Source organism: Mustela nivalis, assembly GCF_964662115.1.
Source record: "Mustela nivalis genome assembly, chromosome: 9".
Taxonomy (NCBI): domain Eukaryota; kingdom Metazoa; phylum Chordata; class Mammalia; order Carnivora; family Mustelidae; genus Mustela; species Mustela nivalis.
The window spans coordinates 91,908,245-91,917,769 of NC_139028.1; the positions used below are offsets into that span (position 1 = coordinate 91,908,245).

The following is a 9,525-nucleotide window of genomic DNA, read 5'->3' on the forward strand; positions in this document are numbered from 1 at the left end:
TATGCTTAAGAAAACTGCATTCTCTTTATCTCTGGGGCCTCCAATATTTGAAAAGTCCTGGGTTCTTATTCTCAGCTTGTTTTCTCCACGGTGGCTGGAGTTTGGTTGTGGAAATTCCTCACCAGGGCTTTCCAAGAGCATGGCTTCCTCCCGCACTATGGAGACTTAGACCTCATTTTAAAAGCATTTGAGGGATGCTTGGCTGGCTCATTCAGTAGTCAGTAGTTGGGGTTAAGAGTTCTAGCCCCACTTTGGGTGTGGAGAGTTCTTTAAAACAAATAAATAAAAATTTAAAAATAATAAAATAAAAGTTACTTGTTTAGGTAAATAAATAAATAAATAAATACCTACATTTGACCATACGCTTTCCAAGTGTTTGCATAGCCAGGGTTTTTCTAGGAAAACCTACGCCCTAAGGTGGGCACAGAACTAGACTAGCCTCCAGTTCCTCTGCTTTTTTACTAACCCACATCCTGAAGGAGTGCTGTTTTATTCGTCTCCAATAAATCTCCCCCTCCCCACCCCTGTTTTCTATTTCAGAATATTTCAGAAATAGAAAACTCCTGTTTTTTATTTCAGATAAGAAACAGGGGGGAAAAGACAAAAGGTCAAGATCAAGATTAAGATGTATCTATTTTCCAACTCTGAAAGCGTTTCCCCCACCAACAGATGAGTAAACTGTTCATTCAACTTCCTGCCCACGTTATTTGTCAGTAAGAAATTTGCATGGATTTTCCTCATTGTCAATTAAGAGGCTTTCCATCATTATAGACTGTCCTTACAAGGAGTAGAACCTTTCCCCTCTTAATGTTTAGAAGTGTATTTTGAATGTAATAGAGTGGGGGTTTGATTTGTTTTTTAACTTACGCCGTGGTTTCCCCACTTCTATAATTACAGTTGAATCACTTGTTGGCAATGTATCACTAGGGGTTTAAGGAAAGAAACTGGGTTGATTTCCACATAATGATCCAAATGAAAAAGGCTGAGAAATGAGCCCTGAGCCGCTAAGCCCACTGCAGTGTACATAACAGGTTTATGTTTAGAAGCGGCCACAGCAAGTTTCCCTGACTTGCGAGCATAAAAATAAAGCATTTTCCTGTGGGTTATTTCCAACCTGCGAATTTTTTCCATAGCCAGATTTGCCTTGACCTCAGGGGTAAAACTTGAAACTTCAGAAAGAAATGTTTCTCACTAGCAGTTCCCATGATGCTATCAATCCCATTGTAGGATCAACAATTAATTATAACAATGAGAAAGACGTTATTCATCCGAGCCTCCCTTCCTGCTCTTAAATTCATAAAACTCCCTGCCACCCGGACAGTTGATATGTATGTGTGTGTTTCTGCGCCTGCGCGTGTACATGCATGTGCTGAAAATAACCTGATTATAATTATGTGTAAAGTACACAGTGGAAAACTTTAAAAGGAAAAATAGCAAATAATTAAAGGAGTTACACAGGAGGGGTGATATTAACGGGAGATGGGTCTTTTACTTTACCCTCTTTTTCTAAACCAACTATATTGCAGTTTTACTACTTAAATAAAATTAATATCATTAATTCAATGTAAAAAGTTTTAAGTACTTTACTTTTCACTGTTTATTGAGGGTCTACTACCTGCCAGGTTTTGTTCTGGGTGCTAAGAATACAAAGGGAGAATAAGACAGACCCAGTTCTTTCATGGGAGTTCTAGACAAGTACGGGAGACAGAGCATAAACAGGTAATTATATGAATTTATTAATTAACATATCCAACAAGTATTTATCGAACACCTACTTTGTGCCCAAAATGTTCTGAGCGCTGTGAATCAGCAGAGAACCAGGCAGGCGAATGTCTTTGACTTCGTGGAGCTTATATTGGAATTGATTTAGACATGGATTCATTTCTAATTAGCGTAAGCATCAGGAAGGGAAAGTCAGGGAATCTGACTCATCTAAAAGGTCAGAGATGATGTTCCCAAGAAAGTGACATCAAATAAAATAGGGTTTGGTTTTGCCCTCCCAGGCTGAGAGATCTCCCCTAGGCAGGGCGGGAGTTCCCCTAGGTAACTAAATTCTGGCCGGCGCTCCCATGTTGAGGTCTGTCTCACAGTTCCATCTGCTGTGGACATGCCTCATGTAAGAGGTGCTCCTGGCCCAGAGCTGGCGATGGAGAGGGATTTGGACCCAGATTTCAGTGAGTCGCCACCGTCCATTTGTGCATCAGCACATTGTGTCTGGAAAGTTCTGATACGGAAACCAGCAAGGCCAACCTTCCCTCATGTGCCGACAGTAACTAATCGACCCTCTCCTTTGTCCAGATGGGAAACCTGGAGCTGAGAAGACAAATCCAGCAGGAGCCAGAGGGGCCTTTGCTTTACTGGTCAGGAGAAAGCAGCTGCTCGATTGCCAGTCTGCCCCATCACACTGCAGAGCTCTGGGTCACCAGCCTAAACCACTTAATGCACATCACGCCCAGGTCTACTTGGAAATGGCTAAGGCACTTAAATGGAACGTCCAACCTTTGTCCTTAGTCCCCAGACCACAGGTAAGTATTTAGGTCTGTGTAGTATCGATCACGCCTCCCACCGGCACCAGGAAAAACGCTGTGAAGCAAGTCAACTTTCCAGTGACAAGGAAGTCATTCCCCTAATCCGCTCTCACTGGACAATCAGGTTGACAAAAACCATTAAGTTTTCTGAGATTAGAAATTCACTGTCAGAGGGAGCCATGTATAGAGTTTTCCACTCCATTACACCCAGGACAATAACCAGAGGCCAAGCGACAGGAAAAGGCTGGGGTCTGTCTTTTTTAAAGTTTCCTGTGTCCTTGGGTGGATGGGAACAAATTAACAAGTGCCTCCCTTTTGCAGGACATGGGATATATATTATCTCATTAATCAATGCAACAGCCTAAGAGATGAGTTCTGCTGATTGCATTTATCAGAAGGATAAGCTGGGGCTCAGCAGGTTTGGGTCACTAGCTAAGATCTCCCAGCTAGTTAAAGTGACACGGGGCTGAGAATCAGAATCGCTGGGCTGGAGGGGTCCTAAGGCTCATAACCTCCTCTCTTCTAAGCAGAGCCACTCTTTAGCCATTGTGGTCTGGTTCCCTCTGAACGATGCCACGGCTCCGGGGGCACCTGAGTGGCTCAGTCAGTTGAGTGTCGGACTCTTGATTTCGCTCAGGTCATGATCTCAGGGTCATGAGATCGAGTCCCACATTGGGCTCCACACTCAGCACCAAGTCTGCTTCATGATTCTCTCTCACCCTCTCCCTCTCTCTTTCTCTCTCAAATAAATACATAAAATCTTTAAAAAAATAAATAAATAAGTTGCCATGTTCTGAAGCAAGTGGAAGTGGGCTGGTGCCGTGGCGAGGGCCACAGACTGTGGCAGATTGACGTCCATGTGTCAACTCTGCATCTCACTTTTTGACCTGGGGAAGTTTCTTCACCTCTCTGTCCCCTTCTCCTCCCTTCATGAGGAGATGATAACCCAAAAACACCTATCCCTTTAGGGCTCTGGGGACTAAATAAGTTCTACATGTAAAGCTTTTAGCACATTGATTGAAACGGGCAGGTCCTGAAAGGAATCTGTGAGGAGTAAGGACTGTTTCAGTTACATTTTCCCTCTAAATTTCTATAACCACATTACCAAAGGCTTGGGAAATAGAAAGAAGAAAAAAATCACCCATATTCATAACTACTATTATCATGATGGTATAGTCCTTCCAGTATTTTTTTTTTTTCAATGCATTTACTGTTTTCTCCACAGACAGGAGGGTTTTTCTTTGCGGTGTTTTGTTCTTTATCGCTTATTGTTATACTCCAATCATTTATTCCATTCACAGTCTTTATTTTGATAACTCTAAAATAGTCCATCATACGGATATGCCACAATTTACTTCTTTGTCCCTCCACTGGCTGACATTTAAGTTGTTTTCAATTTCCCACTATTATAAATAATGCTGGCATGAACATTTCTGTGCATTTAGTGTTTGTACATACCTCTCTCTGAACATTTACCACACTGGATCAAAATGCTCTATTTATATGGCTGTCTCCCTGAAGGAGACCTGAATCCTTTATCCTATTTTCCGGCTATAATAGCTGTGGGCCAAAAAAAAAAAAAAAAAAAAGACTCGAAGTTTCTGGAAGGTAGGTTTCTTCTTCATTGTACCTCCAACATGTAGCTCTGACACTGAGTCTGTTTGTTAACTCAAAAACTTTCCCCCTGTTTTGAATTTTGGTTTTGGATATTTCTTTAGGCTAGATTTACAGAAATGGAATTAGGGGTTAAAGTATGTGCCCTTTGGGGGGAGGTATAGGTAGAGAAAGGGTCTATAAGCAGAGTATTACCAAACTGCTTTCCGAAGAGGTTGTACTAATCAACCCTGCTACCAGTCTCTGACTTCTCACTGTCCATCAGCTTCATGTTTTTTGTGAACAAATTAAGGGGAAAATAACTTCTAGAGATAAGAATAGCTGAAACATTGCCAAAGAAGAGAAGAACAAGATGGAAAGACTAGCTTTTTAACACTTATAAAGCCACAGTAATTAAGTGTATGTGGTATTAGTACAAGGACAGACAAATAGACCAGAAAAATAAGACCAAGAGCCCATAAACAGACCCACACTTACACATAAATATTTGCTCTATGACAAAAGTTTCCTCACGCAACAGTGCGGAAAGTGCCCTTCACTAAATGGTGTTGGGAAAATTAAGTATCCATCAAAATGGAATTAGATCCCTACCCCACATTCTGCACAAAAAGTCAATTTCAAGTAAACTAAAACCTAAATGTGAATAGTAAAATAATAAAACTTTGAAAAAATAAAGGACACCATTTTCATGATTTCAAGGTGGGGAAATGTTTCTTAAACAACGTACAAAAATGTTTGATAAGTTAGAACTACATTGAAATGAAAACTTCTGTTCATTTAAAAACACAATCATGGGGTGCCTGGGTGGCTCAGTGGGTTAAGCCTCTGCCTTCGGCTCAGGTCATGATCTAAGGGTCCTGGAATCAAGCCCTGTATCAGGCACTCTGCTCAGCAGGGAGCCTACTTCCCCACTCTCTCTGCCTACTTGTGATCTCTGTCAAATAAATAAATAAAATCTTTTAAAAAAAAAAACCACATATACACAATCATAAGATGAAAAGGCAAGCCCCAGAATGAGAGAAGGTGTTTGCAACACATATCAACGACAAAAGAATTGTATCCAGAATCTGTAGAGAAAAGGAAAGGTAACCCAAAGGGGTAAAAAATTGAACAAGCATTTCCTAGACCAGAAAATCAAATAGCCAATAAACACTTAAAAATACACTTAACATTATACTGTAAAAGACCAACAAGTAAATCGGTCTCTACCGAATCCATTCAACTCTACTAAGCATAGAAGCAACCACATACAATACACAAAGAAATTGACAAGGCTGTGTGCCAATAAAACTTTACTGATGGACACTGAAAGGAGAATTTCACATGACTTTCATGTGTCATGAAATATTATTCTTCTTTGAAATTTTTCCAACCATTTAAAAATGTCAACTCATTCTTAGCTCACGGCCCATACAAAAGAAGGTGGTGGGCCAAGTTTGTTTGTAGGCTACAGTTGGCCAACTCCAGCTCTCCAGTGCTACTCAAGGGGCGGTCCAGGGATCGGCAGCCTCATTGACACCCCAAAATTTGTTGAAAATGAAAATGCATGGGCACTACCCTAGACTTGCTGAATCCAAATCTTCAGGGAGGAGGACCAGGAATCTGCATTTTAACAAGCTCATTTTCATGCACGCTGAAGTTTGAGAATCACGGCTGTGGAGACGCATATGTGTGTGCTCAAGGATTTACTTACGAGAATGCTCAGAGTGGCATTTTCTGTAGTAACCTCAACCTGAGAAGAACCCAAATGTTCAGAAGCTATTCAGGAATGAATGTAGACAACTAGAGCCTTGTGCAAGATGAATAAAGTCTAACATGATAACACGGAACACAGAATGCGGACACAAAAGAATATGGACTCTATGATTCTGCACAACAATGTGAAGTTCAAAAACAGGCAAAGTAAATTGTACCATCTGGGGGTGAATCCCTAAGTGACAAAACAGTCAAATGAGGCAAGGAAGTTATATTCATTAAAGTCAGGATCATGATCTTTGGGGAAGGTATGGAAGAAGGCAGCATGTTTAGGAGCAGACCCTTGAGAGGCTTCTGGGGGGCCAGCAGTGTCCTATTTCTTGACCTGGGTGATTGCTGAGTAGGAACTCACTTTATAATTTGTTAAAGTGTGCATTTATGTTTTGTGTACTTTTCTGTAGGTGTGATGCATTTCATGATAAAAAAAAAATAAATAAAAAGAAACGTTAAGTGTCAGGAGTGGTGAGTTTCTGAGCTAGCTCTGTGTGTGGAACTTGCCAGATCCACTTCACACTTTGACTTCCCGCTTGGCCGATTCCCTGTAGCCCACCCAACTGCAAGCTGCAAATTTATAGGCCAACGGAGCCCAGATGGTTTCCTGTGATAGCTGCTAGGGGCATAATAATGAATACACGTCTCCCCACACGTTCCTGAATGCGTTTTGGCAGGATTTTTACTGCAGGCAGTAAAACCTTGTTACAAAGTCCCTCACTGTCTCAGGGGCTTGGCCACGTTGTGGTTGAGGCACATCGCCTCTTGTTACAGGCAGCCCATCATCCTTGTCCCACATAGCATCCCTGAAAGCTGGCTTTCTCTCTGTTGTCCTATGAGGCTGTTTGATTGATTGTTACTAATAATCATTGCATTTCAGGAACCCGGACTCCTGTCCTCACAGCTGGAACTTCCTCTGTGCACTAATTGGAAAAACATCCTCCGGGAAATGGGGCATCTTTATTGAGTCAATCTTTGGTGATGACTGTGTCAACTGGCAAGATGAAGTTTATAGCACGGAAGTGAAGTCTCTGAAACCTTCCAGTGCACTGGTCCCAGGCCTGGATCCAAGAAGCCACATTGACTTGACCCAACCCCCAGATAGAAAACACTAAGGGTCACCTTAGTGAAGGGCTAGCTTGAGAGACTGGATTCAATCCATAAGTTCAAGAGCCATCCCAGCTAGTGGTCCCCAATTTTTTCCCCTTCCTTCCTCATTAACAGTATCCCTGAATATTAGCTGCAATATTAAGACTACATTTCCCAGACTCCCTTGCAACTACATAAAGTCACATGAGGAAATTATGACTAATTAGAAAGGAAGCAGAAGGAGTATATGGAATTTCCATGAAGGCTCCTTAAAAAGGGGAATGCATCCTTCTTTTCCCTTCCTTTCCTTGTTTTTGACTGGAGTATAGCTAGAGACTTAGCAGCCATTTTGAACAGTGAGGTCACTTTGGAAATGGAGTCCAGGCCAATGGGAGGCAAAGCACTGTACCTTCCCGGACTCTTGCAAAAGAGAAACTTTTAAATCTTTTTTAAGGCATTACTTTGGGAGATTTTCTGTCATTTGTATTTGAAAGTAATCTTAACTGATATAACAGCATTTTTAAAAATTTTTATTTAATTTTTTTCAGTGTTCGAGAATTCATTGTTTATACACCACACCCAGTGCTCCATACAATATGTGCCCTCAATAGCACTTTTTTTGATGGTGAAGAAGTAGAAGCAACCTCAGTGGCCCCTAAGAAGGGATTGGTTAAATTTGTTCACTCATTTGCTTACTCATTCACCACATTTTAAATGTGTGCCAACCACATATTTGCCTCTGTTCTAAGCATTGAGATATAGTGGTAAAAAAAAAAAAACAAAAAACAAAAAAAAACAAGAACTTTGTTGGAAGATGAAGCAAGAGGCATAAATAAATGGACAACCAAAATATAGTTTAGTTAGTGGAACCATAGAGGCTGAGTAGTTTAAAAAAATATTTTAGTGAGATAAGGAAAATGTTCATGGCGTATTGCTGAAAACAGTAGGTTATCAAGATTATACAAGATAAGTCTGATGTGTAAAACAGCATATATATTTGCATAGAGAAAGAACAAAATGGATACATAATTAGTCTGAACAACTTGAACAGCATTTAGCAAGCACAAAAGAAATAGTTAATGAATGAATTTATTTCAAGGTGGAGGGACTGTTTTTTCCTTTGTATTTTTATTTATATATATTTTTAAAGATTTATTTATTTGAGAGAGAGAGGGAACGTGAGTGGAGGGAGGGGCAGAGGGAGAGAGAGTCTCAAGTAGAGTCCTGCTGAGTGCCGAGCCTGACGTGGGACTGGATCTCATGATCCTGAGGTTATGACCTGAGCCGAAATCAAGAGTCTGTCAGTAGGGGCGCCTGCGTGGCTCAGTGGGTTAAAGCCTCTGCCTTCAGCTCGGGTCATGATCCCAGGGTCCTGGGATTGAGTCCCAGGGCTTTCTGCTCAGCAGGGAGCCTGCTTCCTCTTCTCTCTGTCTGCCTCTCTGCCTATGTCTGTGATCTCTGTCTTTCAGATAAGTAAGTAAATAAATAATCTTTAAAAAAAAAAAAAAAAAAAAAGAGCCTGCCAGTTAACTGACTGAGCCACCCAGGTGCCCCTTCCTCAGTATTTTTATATACTTTCCAAATGTTACCCCCATAATATATATTAACTTTAGTGATAAGGGAAAAATATCAACGTGAGCAACCTATGTGCATTATGAAGTTCAGGATCAAGATGAAATGTGTAGGGTCATGATTTTAGTAAGACTGCAAACTAAGTTGTGTATTAAAAAGGAATTCAGGGGGGCACCTGGGTGGCTCAGTGGGTTAAAGCCTCTGCCTTCAGCTCTGGTCATGATCTCAGGGTTCTGGGATCGAGCCCCGCATCAGGCTCTCTGCTTAGCGGGGAGCCTGCTTCCCCCTCTCTCTGTCTCTGCCTGCCTCTCTGCCCACTTGTGATCTGTCAAATAAATTAATTTAAAAAAAAAAAAACTACATGGTTCTCTTTAAATACAATTAAAAAAAAAAAAAAAGGAACTCAGGTCTGAGGTCTGAGGTTGGCCTCTCCCTAGGGGGAGGACACTAGAAGGGTCTGGTTCTCCGCCCCGTGCCCTGTCTGGAAGCATGCAGAGAAGTTTGCCCAGGGCTTTGTTCTACATTTTTAGTGGGGCAGGACCCACTGCGGCCAAGTTATTAAGCACTAGCCCTATCACTTCTCTTCCCATGGATCCTCTCTGCTGGGCCTCTTGCCCAACCATTAAAGCAGCTGTTGTTGTTTTGTAGAGGCTAATTAACTCCACACTGCATGAAGCCAGACGCTAATTGGCCCACTCACTTAATCAACTTTAATGTCTCTCTTCTGGTGGACCCGGCTGCTGCTTTTTGTTCCCCTGATCACCAACAAATGCAGGTCCAGAGGAGCGGCTGTAATGGCCGCCAGTGGGCACAGGCAGCCTCAATGCTGTCCCTTCCCACAGGGCAGGGACAGAGGATCATTCCAGCCATCGGCTAACTCGGTGGACTTACTCCTAAGTTCCCGATCACCGGAGCATCTTGGGACCTGAGCTGATTGCTTCTCTTCCAAACATTGCGCCATGATATGAGTCATCAG

General features: G+C 41.8%; 1 long non-coding RNA gene across 1 annotated transcript; it reads left to right on the forward strand.

Annotated features, from left to right (window-relative positions):
- Positions 1-1,642: 1,642 nt before the first annotated feature.
- LOC309873397 lies at positions 1,643-6,809 on the forward strand. The gene is made up of 3 exons (XR_014316340.1): positions 1,643-1,719; positions 2,299-2,525; positions 6,769-6,809. It is a non-coding gene; the product is annotated as an uncharacterized lncRNA (long non-coding RNA).
- Positions 6,810-9,525: the final 2,716 nt, after the last annotated feature.